The following is a 27890-nucleotide window of genomic DNA, read 5'->3' as shown; positions in this document are numbered from 1 at the left end:
ATAAAACAGTTGCTTATATTATTCTAATCAAACACTAAGTTTCCTTTCACTCAATGATGAGAAACAGAAATGAATATACAAGGAAACTTCTTAAAAGTCATGAATATTTTGCAAAGAAAGATTCTTTTGTGGTTTCATGATGGAATATTTTATGCTACCTACTTTTCAGCCACTCTACTTTTGCATTCAGAGGTAAGCTCAGATGATTAGGAGCCAAAAAACAGTTCAGAGACATGCTCTCTGCACTGCCAGCAAAATGATAGGCCCAGGGGTCAAACTCAGGCAATGTAATGTGTTATGTTTGAATAGTCATCATCCTACCCAATTAAGTTTTGCAGAGGAAACAACTTTGAATCTAGATGCTAACAATATTGGGCCCTATGAAGACATCTTGATTCCGTCAAAGAGAAAGTCTGACACTTCAGATGGGATAAAAATGTGTCCATAGCATCCTGAATTTGAGTGGAAGGCAAATCTCATGCAAAATAACATTACAAAATAGATGTACCTTGAGTCTTTAGGCTTCTTAAGGAAAATATGAGGGGTTTTCTGGTTTTTTGCTTTGTTTTGTTTTGCTTAATTCTGACAATAGAACCAGGGCCTCATGTAAAAATAGGCAAGTGCTCACTTAGAGCTATGGTCCCAGCCCCAGAAATCCAGCATTTTTGTTGATGCTTGTGTTGGAAAAACTGGAGGGTTTGTTGTTTCCTTCTGTGTGCTTTGTGGGGTTGCTAGATTCTGACATGAATAATTAAACATGCACACAGTGACATTCTACTGTGCATATTTGAAAAAAAATCTCAAGTCTAACCTTTAAAGAAGTGCAGATGGCTGGATGTGGTGGCCCACACCTGCAATCCCAGAAACTTGGGAGGATGAGGCTGAAGGATCACAAGTATTGAGGTCGGCTTTGGCGATTTGGCAAGACCCTGTCTCAAAATTAAAATAAATAAATGAATAGAGCACTTGCCCAACATGTATGAGGCCCTGCATTTGACCCCCAGTACTGCCAAAAAAAAAAAAAAAGTGCATGTAATTTTCAAGACCTGATGAAAGGATAATGTAGGTATTTTAGACAAGGAAACCTCCCAAGAAAATCCAGGCCACGTGTTCAATCTGACCTAGATTTACAAAATCTGGAACCCTCCTTCTAGCTGCCTACACAGTCAATAGGCATTAAGCTGACCTCAGGGGGCAAACCAGTCTCTGTCCCCCTCTGTGGCTTGCGACTCTGTGACAGTCCTGTCCCTCTTGCCCCTTTGTCCTCAGCTTTTTCCATTATATGGGTTTTTCCCTCTAACTGTGCCTCTTCTTTTCACTAAGTTGAGAGTTAGATGTTAGGTTTTTCATTTGTCTTCTCTGCTCCTAAATTGCTTCTTGTCTCTCGTCAGCCCCCTTACCTCCAGCCCCTTATCCCTTTCTAAGTGGTGGTTGAGTTAAGCCTCAAAAGCCAGACTGCTTGGATCTGCTGCCTACTCTACTCTGAACCATTGGTGGGGTTTTGGGATAATTACTTCAACTCTTCTGTGCCTTGGTCTTCTTATTTGCAAACAATATTAACCATGTTTTAGTATTAAATGAGATGATAATACATGTAAAGTTTTTTGAACAATGCATGATACTATTATCTTCAAAGCAGAAATCTATCCATCAAGCCTCCAGGCAGATTCTAAATCTTACATGAAGGCTTTCCAGATTTTTCCAACCAGATAAAATGGTTCTTGGTTATTAATTTGAATGCTTATAATTCTAGTTGGCACTTTTCTTATTTCTTGGAAAGGTACTGTTTCCTGAGCAAATAGATATGTTAGGTAGTAGGCTCAGTGCCTATGTATGTTACCTCATTTGTGTTAACAGATGAGGGAACCAAAACTCAGAAAATAAGCTACTTTTCCAGACTCACAAAGCATATATAATTAAACTCATTTGTCTTCTTAACTTCATTTCCAGATCTGATGTTCTCTGATGGCAAGTTTGGTATCTCTTACTTAATTTTCTATTTCCTGTACCTCATATGGAGAAGGTGTACGAAAACACATGTATTGATTTGAAATGAATGTACTGTTTGGCTGTCATATTTTGGTGAAGCAATAAAAAGAATTGGCATTTATATAGCATTGTAGACTTTATAATCTTTTTTGTTTTTTTGGTGAATCCCCAGATATATTTATTTATTTATTTGTTGAGATAGGTTCTTGCTAAATGGCTGAGGCTGCCCTCAGCAGTGGAAAAAAAATTTGCATTCCTCTTGCCTCGGCCTCCTGAATGACAGGGATTGCTGGCATGCACCACCATGCCCGAGTTACAGTGCACTTTCACCTGTGCTGACTCATTGCCGTTTCACAACAATCCTGGGAGATGTGTATTATCATCATCTTCATTTTTCAGGTGGAGACTGGGAGGCAGAAAGGTTATCTGGCTTTCCCCAAACCAAACTGCCAGCAGGGGCAGGGCCAGGACTTAGACCTAGGCCCTCTTCCATCAGCTGTCCCAGCAGAGACCCAAAGAATGGCATAGCACCTTGACAACAAAATTAGCTGAATCTCAGACACTGCAAAGTAGGCAATGTCCATAAATTAGCAGAAACCATGAAATTGTTTTGCTGGAGTTCAGTTCTTCGTAAGGAGGAAGACAGACCCAGAGCAAGGCCAATTTAAAGAAATCCAATTCTCATTCTCTGGGAGAAGATTCTCATCTCAAATAGTTCCTCTCATTAAAACATGGATTTACATAAAGTAACCATCCGACAGGTTGTGCAGAACTCTACGCTGGCCCTCCTTATCCCTGAGGATTGCCTTCTGGAGTTTGCATTCTTGCCTTGTCTGGAAAGGTCAGGGGTAGTGTCATTTCAACATCTCTCTGGCAGTGATCCGTACAAAAGGATAGGACTAGGTGATGTAACCGCTTTTTACATTTCTAAATGTGAAAAAGCAGGTGGATGTGTTATTTATCAGAGGAGGAAAAAGAACAGCTGTATCTTTAGTAATATGCCCCATTTCAATAACTAGCCCGGGTTTCCCAGGGCATTTTTTTCCATTGCAGATATGCAGAAAGATACGGAGGCAGAAATGCTGGCACGTGCTTGCAAAGGGATTGATTACAACTTTACCTCAGGGATCTGATCTATAACTGCCCTTTGCCTTTCTTCACCTGGGAATGCTGATGGGTTTGGAGGGCAGCTGAGCTGCATTATCTCATACTCCAGATAGACACACTCAGGTACAGCCACGACATCTAATGGCTCATTTATTTAACATTTTATCTGCTGAACATTGTACAAAGTCCAAAATTACATGTTAGGGAATGGAACAAAGAACTAGATGCAGACCCTTCCCCAAAGGGTTTTCTGTGTAATGAAAACAACACAGAAATTCAAAGAAGACAAAATACAAGAGCAGTAAGATAAGGTGCTGAGGTACTTCATAGGAAACATGACTTCCCTGGTCTGGAAGGATAAGGGAAGGGAGATTTCATGGAGGAGGTGGCAGTTATGATGAGCAGGATTTGGAGGACAATTGGCCCCCAAAGAGGAAACAAGCTGGGCTAAGGCTGTTGGTGGAAAACAAAGGAACACGACAGAGAATTCAGTTTGTCTATAGCATAGGATGCTTAAAGGTCAGATCATTATTGGTTTTCAACTTTAACTTCTGTTAATGAGGTTTGGAAATCATTAATAGGAATCTTTCAATAAGGCAGAAACCTTGCTGAGCACAAGGCACATGCCTATAATCACAGCTACTCAGATGGCTGAGGCAGGAGGAGTTGAAGTCTAAAACCAGCCTGGGCGACTTGACATCTCAAAAATAAAAAAGGTCTGGGGATGTAGTTCAGGGGTGCTGCACTTGGCTAAAATGCAAAGGCCCCTGGGGTTAATCCCCAATACCACAAAAAATAAAGTGGAATCCTTACGCTAGCTAATAACTGGTATGACCCCCTCTGGGTTCTCCTCACAGATGTTTGCAGACCCAGAAGGCCATGTGGGTGGTGCAGGCAGCAGGCCAAATTCACCCCTAGGAAGCCATTAGGGGAATACAGTTGGGCTTCTATTACTGAAGACTTGTCCTTGGTTAGTTGTTCATGCTACAGTGAAGCCAGTAAAACCCACACTCCTTTCTTCCCAGAACTTCCAAAGGCAGCTGCTTAGTTTCAAATATCCAATCAAACATGAACAGTACATGATACTCGTACTGACCCATCCACACTGCATGCTTTATTTCACAATCCAGATGCGTTGAATCAACTCTTCTTATATGTGTAAACAGAGAGAAGGAAAAAAAAAAAGGCAGGAAGGAAAAAATCAAGAAAGAAAGCAAGAGAGAGGGGAAAAATAGTTTTTGTTCTTAAGTCTCAATTTCTACATTTCATAATTCAGTTTAATCTAGGAGGCATAGTGTGATTTATTTCCCAAATAGGAAATAAGTAAGGCGCTTTACTGCCAAATTGAATATGTTGATTTGGCTGTGATTTTTAAGCCACCTGGTAGCATATTTCAAGATTTCTCTTCGTATGACTACATTTTAGCTCTGTCTATAATTGTGTGCTGGACTTGAATACAGTAAAAAAGATTGACTTTTTGCTTCCTCTTGATAACTGGAGTTTTCTACTCTATGAAAAATACACACTGCCATGTTATGTCTGGCCCAGGCTACCAAAAAGAAGCTCTTTGGGAGAATTTGTTCCCATTGTTTTCACAGCATATTTTCTGCTTCGATGCATTGATTATGCTGTCACTAGCCAGAATACTGAGATAGGAAAAAGATCTATTAGGTCATCAAAGTCCATTCCTGGAGCAGGCCCAAGTGTCTGGGAGAGGCTGTGACATGCTGTCTCAGGCAAATGACCAAGGAAAATTTAGAGCAGTGTAAAGTTTTATCCTGCTACCATTTTTAATTTTTGAAAGTTTCTGAAGTAACTCTTGGGGAGAGACTGATCATTAAACAGCTACACAGCAGGAGATAAATTAATGGTTCTCTACTGGGGACAGTTTTGTCCCCCTGGGGATATTGGCAACATCTGGAGGGATTTTTTGGTGTCATAGCTGAGGGGAAGGGATCACTACTGCCATCTAGCCGGTAGAGCCCATGGGTGCTGTTGAACATCCACAGTGCACAGATTGGCCCTCCGTGATGAAGGGTATTCCAGACTAGCACGTCGAGGCGCTGAGGCTGAGAAACCCCAATTTAAATCTCCTCTTAACTCTTTCATCACTCAGGTCCAAGCAGAGCAGACCACCCGAGCTGCTAAATGGCTCTGAGGAGCACACGGTATTTTGAAATAGCCGTTTTAATTTTTTTTTTTTCCAGTGGTGGGGCTGGAACTCAGATCTTCACCCATGCTCTAGCACTGAGCAGCAAACCCAGCCCTTCCAATACAATTCTTAACTAACTCCTAGTTTCAAGAGAAGCAAGAATTAACAATTATACAGAGAAACAAAGTCACCTATTCTAGTTATTTCGAGGTTTAGGTTGTGTTAACTTTCATAAGACCCCAGATCAAATAAATAGCATTCTACAGACCTACGGAAAAGAAACGATTAAATGCAAAAGGAAAAAGAAACCATCATAACTGCCTGGATCTGTAGAGCCCTATTGTTAATTGGAAGCTTGTATTAATGTTTCTGTATATTCTCCAAGTAAAAGTTTGGGCAGAGCAGATCTTTAAAGTCAAAACCTTAAGAGAAAAATCTGTGTGTGTGTGTGTGTGTGTGTGTGTGTGTGTGTGTGTGTGTGTGTGTGTGTATGGTGCTGGGGATTGAATTCAGGGCCTTGCACATGTGAGGCAAGCACTCTACTAACTGAGCTATATCTCCAGCCCCAAGAGAAAAATCTTTGATAGCAAAAAAAAAACAAAAGAAATCCAAGAGAATTTAATAGGTTCCCCCTTCCTCCATCATACCCACTGTTCAACCCCAGGGCTGCTGTTTCCTGAGGCCAAAAAAGGAACTTGGAGGACTCAACTTGGAGACTGTTTGGACATTTCATTACTCATTCTCCTTGGTGATGGCAGGCTGGGACACAATGGAGGGTCGCAGGGCACCTAGAAGCAGGGGAATATACAGGATGGGTTGCTTGCCCCCTGCCACGGGTGGGTTTCTTCAGATGTTTTGTGAATCCACTCTTTACAACCGAGGTCACTCTGCTTTGGTCCTCACCTGAAGACCGGAGACAAGGGAAGGGACCAGTTTCCTTGTCTATTTCCTTCATTATCACATTCCTATGAGTCCTTGTCTCATCACCAGGAACAACACATATTCCTAGGCGCTGATTTATGTTTACCCCAACACCCACCATTCACCCTTATATAAGACGAAAAAGAGACTGGGAATGTAGCTTGGTGGTAGCTTGGTGCCTGGCAAGCACAAGGACCTGGGTTCATTCCCCTGTGCTAGGGGCAAAAAGAAAAAGGGAAAGATAAGAAAATTATAGAAATGCATGCTTTATGGCTAGGCATGGTGGTGCAGGCCTGGAGCCCCAGGGGCTCAGGAGGCTGAGTCAGGAGGATCACAGGGTTGAAGCCAGCCTCATCAACTTAGCAACAACTGGTTTCCAAATAAAAGATAAAAGGGCTGGGAATGTAGCTCAGGGGTAGAGTGCCCTCAGTTTCAATCCCCAGGACTGGGGGTGGGGGAGAAGAAAAAAGGAAAAGAGAATTCAGGTAGGATGGAGGGATAGAATAAGGGAAGGGATAGAATAAGGGGAAGGAAGGCAAGGAGAGATGAACATAAGTTTTCTCTCTTTAGATTTAAAAGGGCCGTAAAGCTCCTAGTTGACTATTCTTTTCTCAACTTTCCACAGAATTTGTCACTGGTCTTGATCTCATCTATGACATAGATTTCAATGCTACAGGGTCAGGGGAGAAAAGGGATAAGTCAATTGGCTTTATGAAGTGTTACCAAAAGTCTAGCATTAAAAAAGTAAACAGGAATTATAAATACTTGGGATAAGGTTGCCACAGGTTACCACGTGTCATCATATTTTTGTTTGCCTAGTTTTGTGAATCTTATTTGAATTAATACTCCCAAAGACCCAAGAGTTGTTACAAACCCGAAATTAGCCCAGGCATTTTCAAAGTATGGAAAACAAGCTGGTTCTACTGAGAATCCTTATTAAATACATATACTTATGAATACCTATTTTGGCCAGGCATAGTAGTGTGCACCTGTAGTCCCAGCTGCTTGGGAGGCTAAGGCAGGAGGTTCACTTGAGCCCAGGAGTTTGAGACCAGCCTGGGCAACATGGTGTTCCTCAAAAAACATACAAATGGGTATATTTTTTAACACTTTGAGTTCATTATCAAAATAATGCTTGTACTTGAAATGTTAAATAGATTTATTTACTATTGAGGAGCTATCCCCACCTTAAAATCTCGCCTGGATTGCAACGTTTGCTTATCTCCTATCTCATCCCTGCTTCCCCCTAACTTTTGAACTTTTCTGCCCTGTTGCACTAACTTGGATTAAAATCTGGCACCTGTGTTTGGTCAAAACCCTGTTCCAGTCTCAAATGCACTATGTCTGGTCTTTGGGCACTTCTTAGGGTATGAGCACCATGCAGCTGAGAGGCTCAGGGGAGACTTGTGGTGATATTTAGCACGTGAAGCATCTGTACAAACCAAATAGGTGAGAGGGTCCATCCCTTTTTGTTGTTGAGCTCTGTCACCCAGGTTCTTCCCCTGCTGGATGAGGCTGCCCAGGGTGACTCAAACACGAGTTCTTCACAGGAAAGACCGGAGCACTGAACACAGCAGAGCTAATAAGTAAACTAGGTCCCTACTTCCTCCATCAGCTGGCAGAGGTGGCGGGGGAGGGGGTTCACTTAATAAGCTCATTATTTTTATTGTATTTGTAAAAATTATGACAGTCATATAAGCTCGTGATGTATTTTTAAATGCCTACCACACAGACCGGTGGTGAATGTGGACTTTCTTTCCCTGTCTGCCTGGCCCCAACTCCCATTGTGCCTAAGTAAGCACTATTAATAGTTCCTCACATGTTCTCCTAGAAATTTTCAGAAAGGAGAATAGAAAAATTATTTTTTCCTGTGCCCCAATTTCTTTTTTTTTTTTCCCAGAGCTCACAGTACTATATATCACCACTAAATCTTTACCAGGCCAGTACCAAAAATACCTCAAGCTCTTCCAAAAAAAGTTAAACAATTTGAGAAAGTAAGAGATGGTGATTACTATTAGTGGCAGATCAAATAATTTCCCCCCAGCCTTCAATGTTTTCTCTTATTTATATGTTTTTAATCTAGGGTCTCAAGTTCATTTTAAATTTTGTATCTGCTTTTCCTTAATTGAAAAAAACAAGGCTTCATTTGCTGAAACAGGGGCTTAAATTGTCATTACTCCTGCACATGCATAGATCATGTGGGTCTGGGGTGATTTTTAGTGGGTCACAGACCTGGCACGGTGGTCCTGTGTCCTTCAACTCCTTGTTGCTTCAAGGTACTGCTAACTCACTCCTCCCTCCAAATCCTCAATAGGAATGCATCGCTCCCCTAGCCCATCTTCCTGCCTGGATGTATTTTAATCTTTATGTTTTTAAACACCTACTGGGAACATGCCACCATTGCTGGTTTGCCCCTCAAGTTCTGTATGGAATCATTTGGGCCTCCAGTTTCATCTTAGGAAGAACTGCCAACTTTACATTGAACATAAAACACACAGAATGGAGGAGAGTTTCTCTCTCTCTCTCTCCCTCCTTCTCTCTCTCTCTCTCTCTCATTCCTGATTGAACCCAGGACCCTACTCATGCCAGGCAAGCACTGTACCACTGAGCCACATCCTCAGCCATTTTTAGTTTATTTTCAGGCAAGGTCTCACTAAGTTGCCCAGACAGTCCTCAAACTTACGATTCTCTCTTCTAAGTTCAGCCCATCCACCATCTCATTAATAGAAACAAAACCAAACCACTTTGCAGAAAGACACAAAAAGCTGCAGGGTGCCAGGGAGAAGCAGAGGAACTTTATATCATCCTCCATCACTCCTGTCAGTCCTCATGCTTGTTCAGGTAACTACTCCATCCCCAGACAACCCCAGTCACTCAGCAGCAGCTGAGCTCCCAGGTTGGGTGGGGGTGTCTATAGACACCCAGCCCAGCTGTCAGTGACTGGCCCAATGATGAGCATGTGAATTGGGAGGAGTGAGGAGAGGTTTTCTGGGATATCCTGGAGAGTGTCCTCATATTAAGGAGAAAGCAAGATGAAGAGAGATCTGTCTTCCCCTCTGGAAACTATCATGTCAGAAACTGAGGCTCCAAACTTGGCTGTATTAGCCTACAGAGGAAGGCAGCCCACAGGGGAAAGCAGAGCCCAGGGAGATGGAACTGGAGTCTCCGAATGTGGCCAACCCTGGCTGGGCTCTCAATGCTCCAATCTGCAAGCCCAGGCTTGTTGTTGAAGCCAGTTAAGGAGAGCCAGTTACCCGGCACCAGAAGCATCCTAATGATGAGGAGTAAGGGAAGCAACCATCAGAGAACAAAAGTGAAATTTCTTCTCTACAAACCACATTTTGTCCCTTTGAACAAAGAAACTTTTGTAGAAAAGCATAATATATAGCATGTTTGTTTTGGCCTTGTTATTATTTGTTTTCCCTGATAAGAGTGAAGACGCAAATTTCACCCCTTTTGTCCTTGTGATTTAGAACCAACCCTAAGAGAGCAAAATTGATACAAATAACAGTGTGGATAAGAATATCAATTGCATGCAAGGCACTGGACTGAGTGCAGGAGTTGGGGAGAGGTGTGAGGAGCGATGGGTAATGAATGTGTTGTTGTGGGTATGATGGTCTCTCATTCTTTTGGCTACTGTTGTTTTTTTTATTTATTTAGTTTTTGTTTGTTTTTTTGAGATAAGATCTCACTATTTTGCAGGCTGGTCTCAAACTCCTGAGCTCAAGTATCTTCCTGTCTTTGCCCTCCAAGTAGCTGGAACTACAAGAGCATACCACCATGCTTCCGAAGAGGTTCCCATTCTGATTTTACCCCTTTGGAATCTCAGAGACAGCAATTAGTGTAATTCTACTTGACAGCAGCCTTTTGTGGAGGAAATATAAGATCTGAGATTTGAAGCTTAAAAAACAAAAACTAAGGGCTGAGACTTGAACTTTCTATGCTGACATGATGATAGCTTCTCATGTAGTCATGGTAAAATATTAACTGAGACACATTAAAACTTTGAAGTCTTTATTTGAGAAGGCTGATTCATGAATCAGGCAGCAACAAACCACAGTGGTTGTGTTTCCTCCAAGGGGGCATAAAAGGAAAACTCTTACAAAATGTTAACGGTGCAGCTGGGTGCACTGGTGCACACCGTCATCCCAGTGATTCAGGTGACTGAGGCAGAAGAGTCACAAATTCAAGGCCAGCCTGAGAAACTCAGCAAGGCCCTGTCTCAAAAAGGACTGGGGATGTTGTTCAATGGTAGGGTGCTTTCTTAGCATGTACACAGTCCTAGGTTCAAATCTCCAGTATCAAAAATATAAATAAAAATTAAAAGATGTTCATGGCAAATAAAATACTTGATTATTGAAAGTGGAATAGAGCCTTTGGGTACCTAGTTAGAGATTAGTTAGCAGTTTCTGATTGGTTAAACTAAAGTTTCATTTTCCTATGATATTACCATTTTCTCTCAGGTTTCAGTTTGCTTATATAGGACTGTTCCTCAGAGCACTGGAGCCCTTCAGCCAGATGACCTCTCAATTATTATTATTATTTTTTAAATTATTTTTTCTAATTGTAGATGGTCATAATATCTTTGTTTATTTATTTTTATGTGGTGCTGAGGATCAAACCCAGTGTCTCACATGTGCGAGGCAAGTGCTCTACCACTGAGCCACAATCCCAACTCTCTCAATAATTATTTTAACATAAGAAATAATATGGAGAGATCCCTGTAAGTTTAACCCAGTTTCCCCCCATGATAATATCTTGCAGAGGTATATAATACAAGGTCTCAACTTAGACGTTGATGTTGGTACACTCAAGACCCAACATCTCCATCACTCCTTCACGCTGCCCCATCACAGCCACACAACATCTCCCCCACCATGACCTTTTCAATAAACTCTGGAAATCAGTAACCCATTCCCCATTTCTAGAGTTTTGTCCTTTCTTGAATGTTTCATACATGGAATCCTATGACACATAACCTTTTAGGATTTGCTTTTTTCACTTGACATAACTCTCTAGAGACTCATCCAAGCTGTAGTGTACGTTAGTGGTTTGTTCCTTTTTATTGCTGAATAGCATTCCACGATATTCCACAGTTTGTTGAATCGCTTGTCCATTGGAGGGCAGCTGGGTAGCTTCCAGTTTGGGGATATTACTAATAAGCATTGTTGTTCTATTGCTATCAGTATTCACAAAAAGGTTTTGTGTGAAAATAAGTCTGTTTCTTTAGAATAAATGCCCAGGAATAGAATTGCTGGGTTATATAAGTTACATGCTTAATTTTTAAAGAAATCGCCAAATTGCTTTCCAGAGGGACTGTAACATATAAGATACCACTGATGGGGGAGTGTCTGATGAAGTTTCTTGGCATCATCACCAGCATCTTGTGAGTTGTTGATATTTTCAAGGTTAGCCATCTTGATAGGTGTGTAGGGATATCTCTTATGCTCTTAATTTGCATTTTACTAATAGCAAATGATGTTAAGCATTTTTACCATGTTTATTGCCATTACTATATCCTTCTTAGTAACATGTCTCCTTATGTCTTTTTGACTATTCTCTAAGTGGATTGGTTTTTGTTTTACTGTTGAGTTTTTCAAGTTCTTTGTATAATCTATCAACTGGTCTTCTGTCTGACATGTGGTTTTCAAATATTTTCTTCCTTTCTGTAGTTTGTCTTTTTTATCTTCTTAACAGGGTTTTTATGTTTTTTTGGCAGATAAAAAAAGCTATCATTTTTATGAAGTCTAATGTACTAATTTTCCTTTTGGTTATTGTATTTTTGTTATAAAACATTTTGCCTGTCCCTACATATAAAAGACTTCTGTTATATTTTCTTCAGAATATTTTATAACTTTATGTTTTAGGTTTATATACATGATCCATTTTACACTAATTTTTATAAGGTTTGAGGTGTAGATTGAGATTCCTGTTTTTCCCTATGGGTGGTTGTCTATGCATTCATGCACCATTTGTTGAAAGGTAAACTTCTTCCATTGAACTGTTTTTCCACTTTGTCAAACATTTAGCCATTTTTTAAAAGGGGTCTATTTTGGGGTTCTCTATTCTGTTGTATTTATCTGTCTGCCTATCCCTTCACCAATACTGCACCATCTTGGTTACTCTAGCTATATGATGAGTCTTGAAATCAGGTAGACTGGTACCTGCCACTTAGTCTTTTTCAAAGCTATTCTAGTTCTTTTTCCTTTCTATATAAAATTTAAACTAATTTTACTCTGACCACAAAATATCTTGTGGGTATTTTGTTAGACATTATATTAAAACTGTATATAGATTTGAAGAAAATTGGCATCATCATTATGCTGAGCATTCCAATCTGGGAACACAGTGTCTTTGATTTCCTTCACCAGATTTGTGAAAGTTTCATCACACAAGTCCTGTAATGTGTTTTGTTAGATTTGTACCAATTTCATTTTTAGAAGCTATTATGAATGTTATTGTATTTTGAATCTAAATATCCATATATTCATTGATAGTATATAAAAATACAACTTTTTTTTAGAAATTTATCTCATATCCTATGACCTTGCTTAACCCACTATTAGTTCCAGGAGTTTTTGTTGTATTGTTTCTTCCCTGGAGTTTTTCTGTGTGGACAATCATGTTGCCATCGTGGGCTAACTTTGATATGTTCTATTTCCATTTTAATTCATCTTGATGTATTTTTAATTTCCTTCAGAACTTCCTCTTTGACCCATAGATTAATTAGAAGTGTGAGGATTAGTTTCCAAATGTTAGGAGATTTTTTATTTTTGCTCCTAGGAATTAAACCCAAGTCTTCTGCATCCTGGGCTAGCACTCTGCCACTGAGCTACATTCTCAACCCTGTTTGGAAATTTTTGTGCTATCATTATATTATTTTCAATTTGGAGTTTGATTCCTTTGTGGTCAGAAAATATGCTCTGTATGATTTCAATTCTTCTGAAATTTTTGAGATCTATGTTGTGGCTCAGACTATGGTTTGTCTTGGTATATATTTCATGGGTAGTTGAAAGTATTGTGTACCCTGATCTTTTTCAGTTCTACAAATGTCATTTAGACCCTGTTTGCTGTTGCTGTTGTTGAATTCTGTATTCTTGCTGTTTTTCTGTTTCATTCTAGCAATTTTTGAGAGAAGAGTGTTGACATTTCTAGAATTGTGGATTTGTCTCCTCCTCCTTTTATTTCCAACAATTTTTGCTCTAACAGAGCTCCACTCTGTGCTATGTACACATTTGGTGTTGCAGTGTCTTCTAGGTGGATGGAGCTTTTCAATCACTCTACAATGTCCCACTTTTCCTCTGGTGATTTTGCATGCTCTGACGTCTCTTGGGGCTGATATTGCTATGGCCCTTCCTGTTTTCCTCTGACTCATGTTTACACAATATGTCTTTTTCCACCCTTTTATAGTCAATGTCTATATTATTATATTTCAAGTAAGTCTCTTGTAAGAGTACATGGTTAGATCATGTTTCTTAATCAAAATCTGCCAACCTTTCTCTTTTAATTTTGGTATTTAGACCACTAACTGGCATGTTAGGCTTAAGTCTGACATTATGCTACTATTGTTTTCTTCTTTTTCTTCTCCCTCCTTCTTTGTTTTTCTGTTTTCTTTTTTCTGCCTTTCTGTGGGTTAGTTGATTTTTATAGTTTCATTTTGATATATCTGTACATTTTGAGTACATCACCCTTCATAGTTTTATATTTGTTTTTCTAAGTAGGAGGCTATATACATTTAACTTATCACAATCTATTGGTATTATCATTTTAGCAGTTGCAGTAAAGTGGAGAACCTTACCTCTCTTTACGTCCATTTACACTTATGCTACTTAAAATATTACCTCAAACTTCTGCATACATTGAGAATCACATCAGACTATATAATTACTTTTGCTTCAACAGATTAACATAATTTAGAAAACTCAAAAGGAAAATCTACTTTATTTACCCATAATTTTGTTTACTATATCTGTTCTTCCTTCCCAAAACTCCATGGTCTCTTCTTTTGTCACTTATTTTTTTCTATTTAGAAAACTTCCTTTAGCCATCCTTTTAGAGTTGATCCATTAGAAATTGGTAGTTTTCTTTCTGAGAATGTTTTGATTTCTCCTTTATTCCTAGAGGATATTTTTGGTGGGTATAGAATTCTAAGTTGACAATTGGATTATATTAGTGCTTGAAAAATGCCGTGCCATTTCCTTCTCTCCTCCATGGTTTCTGGTGAAAAATCTTTTCCCATCTGAATTACACATCTCCATTAGATAAGGTGTCCCCCCCCCACCCCAATGGTTGTCTTCAAAATTGTTCTTTACTAGAGGCTGAGGAGAGTAGCAAAGGAGGAGATATGGGGAAAGGTTGGCCAACATATAGTTAGATAGGAGAAATAAGTGCTGGTGTTCTGTTGCACAGAATGATTGTAAACAATTATAATGTATTATGTATTTCAAAAAAGCTAGAATACTTTGAATGTCTACAAAGAAATGATGTGTTTGAGGAAACAGATATGTTTATGCTGATTTCAACATTACACAATAGGTACAGTTTCTGAACGTCACATGGTATGCCACAAATATGTATAATCTTTGTGTTAATTTAAAAAAATTTTTTTGTCTTTTGTTTTTAAGAGTTTAAGTATGATATATCTCAGAATGGATATTTTTGGCTTTATCCAGTTTGTGGTTTAGTTACCTTCTTGACTCAAATTTTTATTAAATATGGAAGCTTTTAATTATTTATTCTAATACTTTGCAATCCTTTCCTCTTTTTCCTTTCTTTCTAGTACTCTGAAGACACAAATGCATCATCTTGTTTTATAATTTCACTGAGTCCTGCACTTCTGTTCACTTATTTTCAATGTTTTCTCTTTGTTGTTGTTCACATTTGGTCATTTCTAGGTTCTATCTTCCACCACACTGGTTCTTTCCTCAGTCCCTTCCATTCTGCTATTGAACCCATGCATCGTGTGTTTTCTAAATTTCTGTTCTGACATTTTTCATTTATAAAATTTTCATTTGATTTGCATATTTTCTAAGTCTTTGAGAATTTTTATGTCTTTGCTTGGCCTTTCCACCTTTTGGGTTGTTTCAAGTATGTTTATAAGTACTTGTAGCATGTTTATCAGGGCTGCTTTAAAATCTATCTGCTCTGTGGATGTTTGAAATTCTACAAACCAAACCTGATGATGCCGTGCACTGGCTAGGATGTGGAGGAACTGGACCTCTCACACTGTCACTGTGAGGAACTGCCTGGCAGTCCTTAGAAACAAAACTTACCATAGGACCCAGTAATCCCTCTTCTACGATTTTACCCAAGTGAAACAAAAACTCATGCTCAGTCGGGCACAGTGATGCACACCTATAATCCCAGAAATGGGGGAGGCTGAGGAAGGAGGATCACAATTCAAGGCCAACCCCAGCAATTTAGCGAGGCCCTAAGCAACTTATCAAGATCCTGTCTCAAAATAAAAAATAAAATGGACTGGGGGTATTGCTCAGTGGTAAAGCATCCTGGGTTTGATTCCCAGTACCAAAAAGAAAGAAAAGAAAATTTATGTTCACACAAATACTATACAAATATTATGGAAGCTTTATATATAATCATCAAAAACTGAACGTAAGGTAACTGTCTCTCAACAAACTATGTCAATTGACAAAATTTAACATTACCTAACAATAAAAAGATGGACAGTTGATACATGTAACACTTGGCTGGATCTCCAGGGCATTATGTTGAGTGAAAAAAAGCCAGTCTGAAAAGGTTACATTTTATATGATTCCATTTGTATGACATTCTGGAAAAGGTTGGAGTGACAGATTACAGATCAGTGGTTGCCAGATAGGAGAGGTCTGGGGATGGAGCAAGGTTTTACTATTAAGAAGGTTTTACTGTAAGCAAATTTGTCCGTGGCGGGGTGGTGATGAAACTGTTCTATATCTTCATTGCTATATAACATAGTTATAGTAGTTATACAAATGTTTACATCTGTCAAAACTCCTAAAACTGTTGAATAAGAAGAGGGGATTTTACTGCATCTAAAAAGTAAAAAAAAAAAAAGTATGTGTATGTTGTCATGATGTAATCATATTTCTCCAACTTTCATATTCATTCAATATTTTTTTAAATCCCTACTTCCATGTCTTGAAATTTTTTATATAGACAGAAGAAAGCATTTCAAGTGCAGGGACTATTAGGAATAAGGGTTTAAGATTGCTAAGATTCTAGGGTCATCTAAGCACTCAATTCTAAAGTGAAAAATGTCATTAAACGAAGCAGGTTCCACTTGGTCCTCTGGGGAAGATCACTTTGATATGAAGGTTGTCAGAGGTTATCTATCACTAGCCATCAACTCTGATCTTTGAGTCTGTCATTCCCCAAAGTGAATTCTTCCAGGGACCTATGTCAACACTAAATAAAGAATGTGGGGGAGACTACATTCCACATTTTCTTGAATTTGTTTTTGTCTGGTTTGATAAGGATCAAATTTTTAAATACAGGCTGCCTTGGAAAAAGAGCCAGATTAAGTTCCAGTCCTGTTCTATCATAAAATAGTTGGTGACACTCAGAGTTGTTTTTCTCTTTTGTCTTGTATTATTTTAAGTCTTTTTCTGGCTATAAAATATTATCTGATATTGATGAAACCTCTGAAGTGTTCAACTATCCCTCTGTATTGTTGTTGTTGTTGTTCTTATTACTTGTACATGACAGTAGAGTGTATTCTGACATATTATGCATATATGGAGTATAACTTCCAATTCTTCTGGTTGGACGTGATGTGGAGTTACACTGATCATGTATTCCTCTAGGAAAGTAATGTCCGATTCATTCTACTATCTTTCCTATTCCCATTGCCCCTCCTTTCCCTCAACTGTCCCTTTGATTGCCTGACATGTGTCAGGAACTTAGGTTGGTGTCCTAGATGCCACTGAGAACAAGAAGGAGTCTCCAGTTTAGTGAGAGCCGCAGCACAGTCCCATGCCATGGATGGTCAGCGGTGCAGGGAGAGCAGTTCATGGCCACTGTGGAAGTGGTGGAGGCCTGTGAAGGATGAGGATGCCAACTGAGCACCCACAGGCCACCTCCTCCAGACCTCACCGTGGCCTCTCTGTGCTGCAGTCCTGGGTCTGTTCTCGGTGCTTGCCCTGGCTGTGCTTTCCTGTGATTGAACAGGAAGCTGCAGACTCCGTCCTACTGAAAATCAGTTCAGCCATTTGTCCTCTCAAGTCTTCATTTCCTCTGTCACAGAACACAAAGTGGAGGCATCAGAAACTGGAGCGCCTCGGGCTTCAGTGAACATGACGGTGTGAGGGCTTTTGCAGCAATTGGTAAGCATTTAGAATCTATCCGTTTGGGGTTTTTTGTTTTGTTTTGTTTTGTTTTTAAGTGGTGACAGCCTAGCTGAGAAATGTGTGTGGCACTTTTTCCCACACTTTTGCTAAAGAGACAAAAGAAATAAATATTCTAGAAGATGATTTTAGAGAATGAATGTGATTTCTACTCATTAATTACCACATGATTTGATGCTGGGAATGTTCATTTAAAAACAGCTAACCCAGAAATTTAAATGACAAGGGAAATTATAGTGGTCAAAAGCAAAGGTCCATTAATATAATCTCACATGTGTGTAGAAATGCATAAAACTGTCAATCTGGGGATAAAACACACCCTTCAATGTTGATACAGTGTTGTATTTCTTAGTAATATATTTGCTAAAGATCCATGTCCTCAAGAACCTCAATTAATCAGAACACTTTTATTTAAGTTTAAATAGGACATTTTGTTTTAGCACTTCAATATCTATTATGGAAACTCTTGCTAAAATATCTAAGATTTTTGGCTTTAAAAAAATTTTAGAAACATATTTTTAGGGTAAAGTAAGAAATTCATGTTCAAGGGAGAATGTGGGCCTTCTCTGTAGAGACAGCCTTTCTAAACACAAGAATCCTCACAGTTGAGTTAATCCTTGATATCTGAGGAATCCAAACCTCTGTAATAATGAGCCAACTACAGCGGATGCCAGGGTTGACCAGTACTCACAACTTGGGGTGGACCCTAGAAAATCCTTTTGGAGAGATAATTCCTAAGGACAGCTATAAAACATTTTTTAAGTTCTCTTCTCTCCCTAGGTTGCAGAGACACATGCACACACACCAAAAAAAAAAAAAAAAAAAAAAAAAAAAGAAAAGAAAAAAGAAAAGGAAAGAAAGAAAATAGCCAAGGCAAATATGCACTTAATTGATTCTAACAAGTTCAAATTTTACTGTCTTAGGAGACAGTGCTCATGAGTAGATGCTGAATAATATAGTGACTCTCAAGAAAGACCCTTCCCCCCAATACTATTTAATTATGAAGAGTAAAAGATTAATTTTACTGTGGGGAAACCTGGCAGACACCTTAACCAAATGACAACCTTCCAGCCATGGGGCCAGTCGAGATTGTTTCCTGGTAGGCTTCTCTGAGAACAGCTGAGCCCTGCTCTTCTGATATTCCCACCAAAATTGTGTAACTTGAACCTTGTCATGAGGAAACACCCACAAACCTGAGTTAGTTAGTTAACTGACCCATATTCCTCAAAAATGCCAGTGTCATGAGAAAGACTCAGAAAGTTGTTCCAGATCCCAGGAGACTCGAGACAAGATAACCAAATTCAAATGCTGGTTCCTTTTACAGTATTGGCATAAATGACAACACTTCAGTGAGGACTTAGATGAGATAATAGCATTGTTTTCAGAGTTAATTTCCTGATTTTGATGTCTGTCTATGGTCATATCAAGGGAATTTATGGTTTCAGGAAACACAAACTAAGATATTCAGGGAGTAAAAGATCATTCCACGTACAGCTTATTCTTAGATGAGCATGAGAGAACTTTCTGGTTGAAGAAAATGTTCTGTATCTTGATTATGGTGACGGTTACAATTGTTACATGAACACATTTACATTTGTCAAAGATCACTGAGTTTAAAAGATGAATGTTAGTATTTGTAACTCTACCTCAATAATAAAGCTGTTTCTTTCCAAAAATTTGTTGTTGTTCATTTCAACATTATTCATTTTGGCTTTGTGAAATACAGTAGTTACTCAAGTACTAAGTCATATGAACTAACTTCATGGTTCTAAGTATTTGGTTTTTATTTATCTATTGATTGATTGCCTATGCTGATGCATGAAATTCAATAGATGGTCACTGGACTGTTAGAAATTCACTTTCTCCATTGCATGTTATTTTATCTCATCTGTTTCAAGGGGTCTGCAATGACCATTTTAGGTTCTCATGAAAATTTTCCTTGCTTCTTTAAAGGAGTAGCAAATATTTTCTATCTAAAAAAATTTCTTCCACTATTAAAAGATTTCCCCAATATAAAACAATGCCTATATTTTGTATTGCACAAAAAAAAAGAAAAGAAAAGAAGAAACAAGGGAAGAGGAAGCATATTGGCTGCTTCAGAGGGGGTGAAAAACTAGGACTCTGCTTATTTTTTATCTTAAATAATAGGATTTCAGTTGTTCTGTCTCATTGGAGCTTACATATTCACCCCACTTTGGAAAGGGATTGTGAAATGGCCCATTTCCTGTGGTGATGACATTCTGATGTCTCTACATTGCATTACCAAAGCACGGGAGACAGGTGAGCAGCAAAGGTCAGAAAATACCACAGAAATTGGTGCTCACTCCTCAGGAATGAAAGGTTGAAAGAAGCAATTCCTACCCACACAGGAATTTGGACCAACCCTTGTGAGCGAGGCAGGATATGGTCACTCCAGGGTACCAGAGTGTAACAGAGAAATCTATTGAAAAGGTGGTGCCTCTCATTTCTGCTGACTCCACCAGATTGACCGGGTGTTCTTGCACAAGGCCCTTCTTTATGACTCAGTTTCCTCATCTGCAAGATGAAAGGTCTAAGTGATCTTTATGACTTTCTAACATCCTGTGATTCTGGATCCCAGAGTCTTTTATGTAGAACCCAGGATTTTCTACCCCTTATTTTCTGTCATTTCTCTCACACTAGCTTCACAAATCTGACAATATTGTCAAATTCACGATATTGTCATAGTCATGGCCTATAGGGCTCTATGGGACATTCTTTTTGTAAAAGGAATATTTAAATTATTTCCATAGTGATTTTGGCTTATTGAGAGAGAGAAAATGTTCTTTTTCTACTACATTGCTGGGAGTACCCCTTGGGCTGTCCATAGCACGTACAGTTAAGAAGCTACAGAAGCAGCTAATAAGCAAAAATACTCCATGCTTGCTTAATTTAAGTCCTTCAGGCTTCTTTTTTTCCCTTTGTTGTAGATGGACACAATACCTTTATTTTATTTATTTATTTTTATGTGGTGCTGAGGATTGAACCCAGTGCTTTATGCGTGCTAGGCAAGCGCTCTACCGCTGAGCCACAGCCACAGCCCTCCTTCAGGAATTTCTAAGGAATCAAATTGTTAGTTCGGAGTAACATCTGTGCGAAGGGGCTCTAGATTCTTTTATCACCATTTATAAATTAGCAAATTCCAAATTTAAAAATGACTTGCTTAACATGAGAACATTCTTTTCTTAGAATATAACCAAGAAATGCATAGAAAGAACCATTCCAGCCAAAGTGTGAGGCCATTTCATATTCCAGCTTCCAAATCACTTGTGGTGGAAATGGCTGGTTTAAACCTAACCCGGGTTCTGAAGCTGGAAAGTGCCCTGCTTGAACTAAAGCATTGGAACAAACATGTTTGCCTTAAGGAAAAGAGATTCATCTAGACTGATGGAAGAATAGAAGAAGCCCACTCCTCCTCATACCCTTCTTGAGACAGGGTCTTGCTATGCTGGCATCTAACTCAAAATCCTCCTGCTTCAGCTCCTCAGTAGCTGGGATTACAGGTGCACACCACAGCACCCAGCCCAAAAGCCACTTTTTATCCTTGATGTTGTTATTTGGTGGATTGACCCAGGTATTGTGTGTCAAGCTGTGCTCCTGAGAACAATAGTGTTCTAGTTTGTTTTGTGCTGTTATAACAACATACGACAGACTGGGCCATTTATAAAGATCAGAATTTATTGACCCAAGTTCTAGAGGCTGGAAGTCCAACATCAAAGTGCTGCACATAGTGAGGGTCTTCTTGCTGTGTCATAACATGGCAGAAGGTGTCAGGAGTTGGGAGAGTAAAGAGATGGGGAGAAAGAAAAAAAGCAGATAAAACTCACTTTTTATAGCAAACCCACTCCAAGGAAATTGGCCTTAATCCATTCATAAGGGCAGATCCCTTATGGACCAGTCACCTCTAAAAGTTCTCACTTCTTAATTCTATAACATAGCAAATAAATTTCAACATGAATTTTGGGGAGCTCAAACATCTGATCCACAACAAATAACCATGAAAAAGAGATGTGTACAGAAAAAGAGCAAGGAAGCAGAGACACGCGTGCATTCTAATCCCCGTGAGAGAGTGACAATCTAAATTGGACCGTTCAATGCTCTGAGATGTCCTGCAATCCTTAAAATACATTTAACGTTGACATTCACTGTATTTAATTTAAAACATTTACAACCGAAGTAAGCCAAGAACACTTCTTCCACATAAGTCCTTCTTGTTCTGCAGAATACAGTTTGGAAAACTCAGCATGGGGTTAATTTCCTGAAAAAGAGTGCAGAACAGAGCCAGGTTCTGGCTGAGCAGGCTCCGTGAGCATATCACTTATATGCTTCCTTGGCAGAGCAGAAGTCTTCCTCAGGCACAGGAACAATCAGCCTGGGTACACCATCCAGCACTGGCAGAGGAAAAGATTCAACAAGCTATGGATCCTTTAAAGTAAGAAATGATTTGGGGGCTGAAAGGATGAGGATAAACTGAAAAGGAATGATATGATCCTTTCCTGGGACTAGTTAACCCCAAATTGAGGCTCAGAGCTTTGTCTGAAAAATCTGATTTGAGACAGGGTACTTTCAAGATGAAGCTCTCAAACTCCAGTCCAAATTTGATTCAGCCACTAGCTAGTTATGTGACCCTTGTCAAGTTATTTAACATTCTATGCCTTTGTTTCCTCGTTGTAAAATAGATATGAATCTATTTCTTTGGATTGTTGGAATGAAATATAAGAGTCTTAGTCTAATACCTGGAACAAACTAAAGCACTCTAAACAAAGTTAGAGACTGTTATCATCAATATCAAAAATACAGCTTAACAACTAAGTCTGATAACACCAGATAATGGTAGCATCAAAAGTCTAGCCACCTTGAAAGCAATATGGAGATTCCCCAAAAGACTAGGAATGAGACACATCTATCCTACTCCTTGATATTTATCCAAAAGAACTAAAATCAGCATCCTCTTGTGGCACATACATATCAATGTTTATAACAGTGCAATTCACATAGCCAAGTTACTGAACTGGCCTAGGTGTCTGTCAATAAAATTGATAAAGAAAAGGGGGCATATATACACAATGGAGTTCTACTTAGCAATAAAGAAGAATAAAATTGCATTGGTAAATGGATGGCTCTGGAGAACATCATGCTAAATGAAATAAAGCAGACTCAGTTAAAGGTCGAATTTTTTCTCTCATATGTGGAAGTCAGAAAGGGGGAGAGATAAAATAAGGGATCTCATGCAAATGGAAGGGAGACCAATAGAATAGAGGAAAGGGATCTAGAGGGAAGGAGGAAGGAGGGGAGCGGGCATGGAGAAGGACTGAGAAATGAAATGGACCAAATTATGCTGTGTTCATGTGTGGATATAGCACAATGGATCCCACTTTTATATATATTTATAATGCACTAATTGAAAATAATGATAGAAGAGAGATCAGTAGAGTAGTAGGAGAGGATTGGGGGAGGGGAGGGAAGCACCAATAAAAACCACAAAATAGTAAGTAGCAAGAGTACCTTCTGCATCGGAGAGAATCTTTAACTAGGACCCAAGCTCTTTTGTCCTAAAAGTGAAGAAAGCAGGAAAAAAAGCCACAGTTTCATTATACAATGCCTGAATAGGTAGATATAGACTGGGAAAAAAGTAACTTTTATAGCTTGCTATTTATATTTATGAATCTTGGTTCATATTCTATGAGTTAGTTTCTAGAAATTATATTCAATTCTTAATTTTATTAAAAAAATAGTTCAGGAGGAAAGGGATCAGCTGATGGAGAGTAGGGAGGGAGGGGAGATGTGCTGGGGAGTGATATTGGCCAAATTATATTGTTACATTGTGTGCATGCATTAATATAGAAGTCCCACCATTATATACAACCATAATGCCCCCAATAAAAAATTTTTAAAATAATTATCTGTTGTATAATGGGTATAGAGTTCCAGTTTGCAAGATGAAAAAGGGTGATCTTTTGCACAACCATAAGAGTACTTGATACCACTGAACTTCTTTGTGCTTTTTGCCACAATTGAAAATGAAGACAGAGAAGAGTTCAGTCTGTGTTCTGCGGGACTGTGTTGGGGATGACTCCTTTTGGGTAGAAAGTGAACAGCCACACACAACGGCTGTGTGATTCACTAGGGACTGAGAATATGGGTGGACACTTGATGGCTTTAGGAAACCGTTAGAGAGTTCAATCCCAACGCTGCAAAGTAAGGAGGAAGGGAGGGAGGGAGAAGGGAAAAAGTGAAGAAAGGAAAAAAAGGGAAAGGAAGAATGGAAAACCTTTTGTTCCATTTAAGATTTAGCAAGAAATTTGAATTACTCATGGGTTGTGGGGTTGAATGCTAAGTTGGATGCTTTCAAATGGTTGGACCCATTTGAAAGTAACATATTCAAAATTGAACTCAATTTTTCTTTTTCAAAACTGTTCCTCCTGTTTCCCACCACCAACATTCACCTTTGTACCTAAACCAGAGCCTGAGTGAGAGTGTACTGATGCATACACAACAGTCAGCAAACCAGAAGAGAAAAATCTGCCTATGGGCACCTAAGTTTATTACATTGTTTTACTGATAGGGCTAGGGATGTGGTTCAGTAGTTGCCTGCTGGTCTAGCATGTGCAATGCCCTGGGTTTGATCTTCAGCACTGCAAAAAATATATAATATATAGATATAGATATAAATGTATAGCACACCATATATAAATAATAAGAAGAAACAAGAAAGAAATCTTTATTGTAAATTCCATTACAGCTAGTTCATGCTCACAGAATGCTTTCATTGGTTTTTCCTGAACTCTTGTAACTCTAACCATTCTGTAGAGCAGCTGATAAATGAGTGTGGTTTCAGCCCTGAATATTGGTTGCCATTTTAGCTCATAATAATGAATATGAAGCAAGGGAAATGTATATTAGAACTTTATTCATTCATCAGGAATGCAGGTGACTTTAACTGAATCTGATAATAGATTCTGAACACTAGAAGGATATCTCCTCAAGTTTTTATGCTGTTCATAATGTAAGGGCTGCAGACTATACATTATTAACACTTTCTCTGTTGCTTTTTGAAGTCTGACAAACCAAGACCATTGGACAAAATAATCATAAAGATACAACAGTAACAATGAAAACAAAAACAGGCTTCTAGTGTGTGCATGCGCAGGCATGCCTAAGCCATTACTGACCACCATGCAAACATCATCCCTTCAGTTTCCCTGGCCTCCCCAAGAGACCCTTCCATCCCCACCTGTTACTCTCTGCTGCACCACCCTGCCCATTTCTTCCAGAGTGCCCTTTACAACCTGTGATTATCTCATTTTAGTTTTGGGAAGAATCTGCCCTATTCAGTATGGATGAGACCAGTAGTTAGTGTTAGGTCGGTTGAGGAGGCACCAACCAACCCCTGTATGAGAAAGAACCACCAATCAGGCACTGACAGAACGGCCTGTCTATCAGCAGGGTCTTCTGACCAATCCTGGATCTTAGCCACCCCAACCAACCCCAGTAGGACAAGAGACTCTAAAAACCCCCTTTTCTGTCCCAAGCCCTCCCTTCCTGCCCTAAGCCCAATAAAAATTCCAGTCCGATCCAGCCTCTCGTGCTTCTCCCAGACCTGCCCTGTTGGTCTGGAGGGTCTTGCCCAAGAGAGCAAAATCTCAATAAAGCCTCATTCAGCAGCCTTTTAAATCTGCCTCCTTTTGGTTGCTGCTACCTGACCTTACAGTTAGTAAGTAGATTGAGAATGCACTAAAATCCAGGAATCACAATAAGTGACATATTTTTATGTGGAGACATCAATGAATGCAAATTCCTTTGTGTTTAATTCAGCCATCACCCTGAGTCTGAGTTTATGGGTGGGAGTACAGCATTGTCCTTTATGCATGAACTATATCCATAGAGAATCTTCTAAAATTTCTGGTTTCAGTTTCCTTAAAATGGAGCATGAATGTAAGAACCTTGTAAAGCAAGATTAAAATTTTTTTCTGTATCTGTTACTATTAAGTCTTGCCCACACCTAATTTAACAGCATTGTTTAGGAGCAACCTACCATTATCAAATCTCCCAAAGCCTGTAATTTAGTTGTTGTTTTTAAAACAAACATCTTATTTTGGAGTAATTTTAGATTTTGAGATAAGTTGCAAAGATAATTCAGAGAGTTCCAGAATACCCCTCATCCCATCCTCCCCGTTGTTAACATCTTTTGTTAGGGCACATTCACCAAGACCAACATTTATCAACCAACACTGGTGTATTATTATTAACTAGACCCAGACTTCATCTGTCTTTTACATTCTTTTCCGTGGTCCTCCTTCTGTCCCCCGATCCAACATCCAGAGTTCCACGTTGCATTCAGTCATCCTGTCTCCCTGTGTCCTCTGGTCTGAGACATTTTCTGCACCTTGATGGTCTAGAGAAATAGCAGCCAAATGTCATGCAGACTGCCTTGAATGTAGGGTTTTCCGATGCTTTTCTCCTGATCAGACAATTAGGGACTTGGGGGAAGAACAGCACAGAGGGGATGAGCCTGTCTCACATATTACCTACTTGTATCACTGTCGAAAGTAACCTTCCCACAACTGGGTTTTTATAAAAATCATGCTTATCCTTTCAATACATTGTCCAGTTTATTCACTATTTCATCATCCAGTGTGATTGGAAATATAAATACAAATGGCATACCCAGGGTTGGGAGCCTGGTTGGTGTGGGTCTACCCTGGGGGAGCAGATTGTTTGGGAGCTTGGCTATCAGCCAGGCAGGATGGGGACATCCTTTAGTGGGTCATGATGGAATGGGAAACAGTGGCTACTCCAATATTACAAAGTCATCAAGAAGCTAAATGAGTATTATGGTTTACATTAGAGATTGAGAGTATAAATCTCTCCTTCTTCATAATCTGGCCAGTGGGTCTCATCTCATTCCACCCAAGAGGGAACAGGTCTCTCTTCTCTGGGGTCTGTTCCTAAAAGTCCCCATACCCAGAGCTATTTGGACCCAAGAATAAACATAGTTGACTCCACCATTCTTGTAATTTCACACAAGGTCCTTCCTCCTCAGGCCACTGCCATAACTCCATTTCTGAGTGGGTCAGAAGTGAGTTCAAGGATAGGTGACTCAGCTTTAAGACCTAATAGTTCCTGAGTAATAGTCACAAACAGTGTTGGCTTAGGTTGAAGCTTCACCATCTCTCCCAAACTGGAAGCCATTGGAACCATGAATCTAGAGCCATTCCTTTTGACAATAAAATAAAGCACAAGCTCGTGGGTTTTGAACAGTTAACAATGTGAAAACCTTTAACATAGAAATACATATTGAATGTTAATATAGAATATGTCAAATGTTTGGTTGAATATATTTTTAATATATATATAAAACAAGATGTGATAACTTGCAAGCATGTGTTTGAGGAGGATTTTCTTCCTGGGCTGGACTGACTAAGGTGTCCTCAAGTGTAAATCCAGTTAGCAATTGGACTGGAGATGTCTTCTGGTAGATCTGCTTCTGTTCCAGGGAAGTCACAGATTCTGATGCAGGAACATAGAGTTTTCCTCCCAAACTTAGTTAAGATCGTCGAATAGTGTTAAGTGTTACCTTTAATAGAATAGCTAGCAAGGGGTCAGCATAGCTGTACTGGAACTACTGCTGCTTCAGATCTTCTTCCTGGTAGATGCTTTCTATTCTATTCCTGGTAGATCTGCTTAGCAAATATAGATGCTCTTCACTGACACAAGGTATCTCAAATTGAACTAAACATTTTCTTGGCAGAGGGAGCTTGACAATACCTCTAGCACCAAGGTTTCACATGGCTTGAATGGTCCATACGGGGGAAGGGATGAGGGGGCAGTAGTTCTAGTAGAGCTGCTCTGACCTCTTGCTAGCTATTCAGCAAAAGTAACTGCCTTAACACTATTCGATGATCTTAAGTAACTTTGGAGAGGCAATACTTTGTGTTCCTGCTTCAGAATCTGTGACTTCCCTGGATTCTGATGTGATGTCACACAGACCAATTCCTAAGGTGATCAAATCATCTTTTGTCTGGGTTATAAATATTTTACTGAGCCTGTTCTTCAGCATTTCAATGTTAAAAAATAATAGCAATGGATAGAGCACAGAGAAGTTGTAGAGCAGTGAAACTAGTTTGTGTGATTCTATAGTGGACATATGTCAACCTACATTTGTCCAGACTTATAAAACATACACCATCGGTGAACCCTACACATACTGTGTGCTTGGGTGATGATGACGGGTCAAAGTAGGTTCATTGTAACCAATGTACCCTCTGGTGAGGGGGTTTGCTCATGAGTCAGGGTGTATGTGGGGAGACGGGGGAACATTGAAACTCTCTGAGCCTGCCTTGAAATTTTTCTGTGAACAC

General features: G+C 39.3%; 1 long non-coding RNA gene across 1 annotated transcript in view; it reads left to right on the top strand.

Moving 5' to 3' along the window:
* Nucleotides 1-27890, top strand: part of LOC144365648 (uncharacterized) — a 41567-nt gene that overhangs the window by 10204 nt on the left and 3473 nt on the right. The window contains exon 2 of the long non-coding RNA XR_013424341.1: nt 17411-17490. This is a non-coding gene — a long non-coding RNA (uncharacterized LOC144365648). The remainder of the gene's footprint in view (nt 1-17410; nt 17491-27890) is intronic.

Source organism: Ictidomys tridecemlineatus, chromosome 7 (genome assembly GCF_052094955.1).
Source record: "Ictidomys tridecemlineatus isolate mIctTri1 chromosome 7, mIctTri1.hap1, whole genome shotgun sequence".
In the NCBI taxonomy this organism is placed as follows: Eukaryota; Metazoa; Chordata; class Mammalia; order Rodentia; family Sciuridae; genus Ictidomys; species Ictidomys tridecemlineatus.
This window is presented reverse-complemented; position numbering and strand designations above follow the sequence as displayed.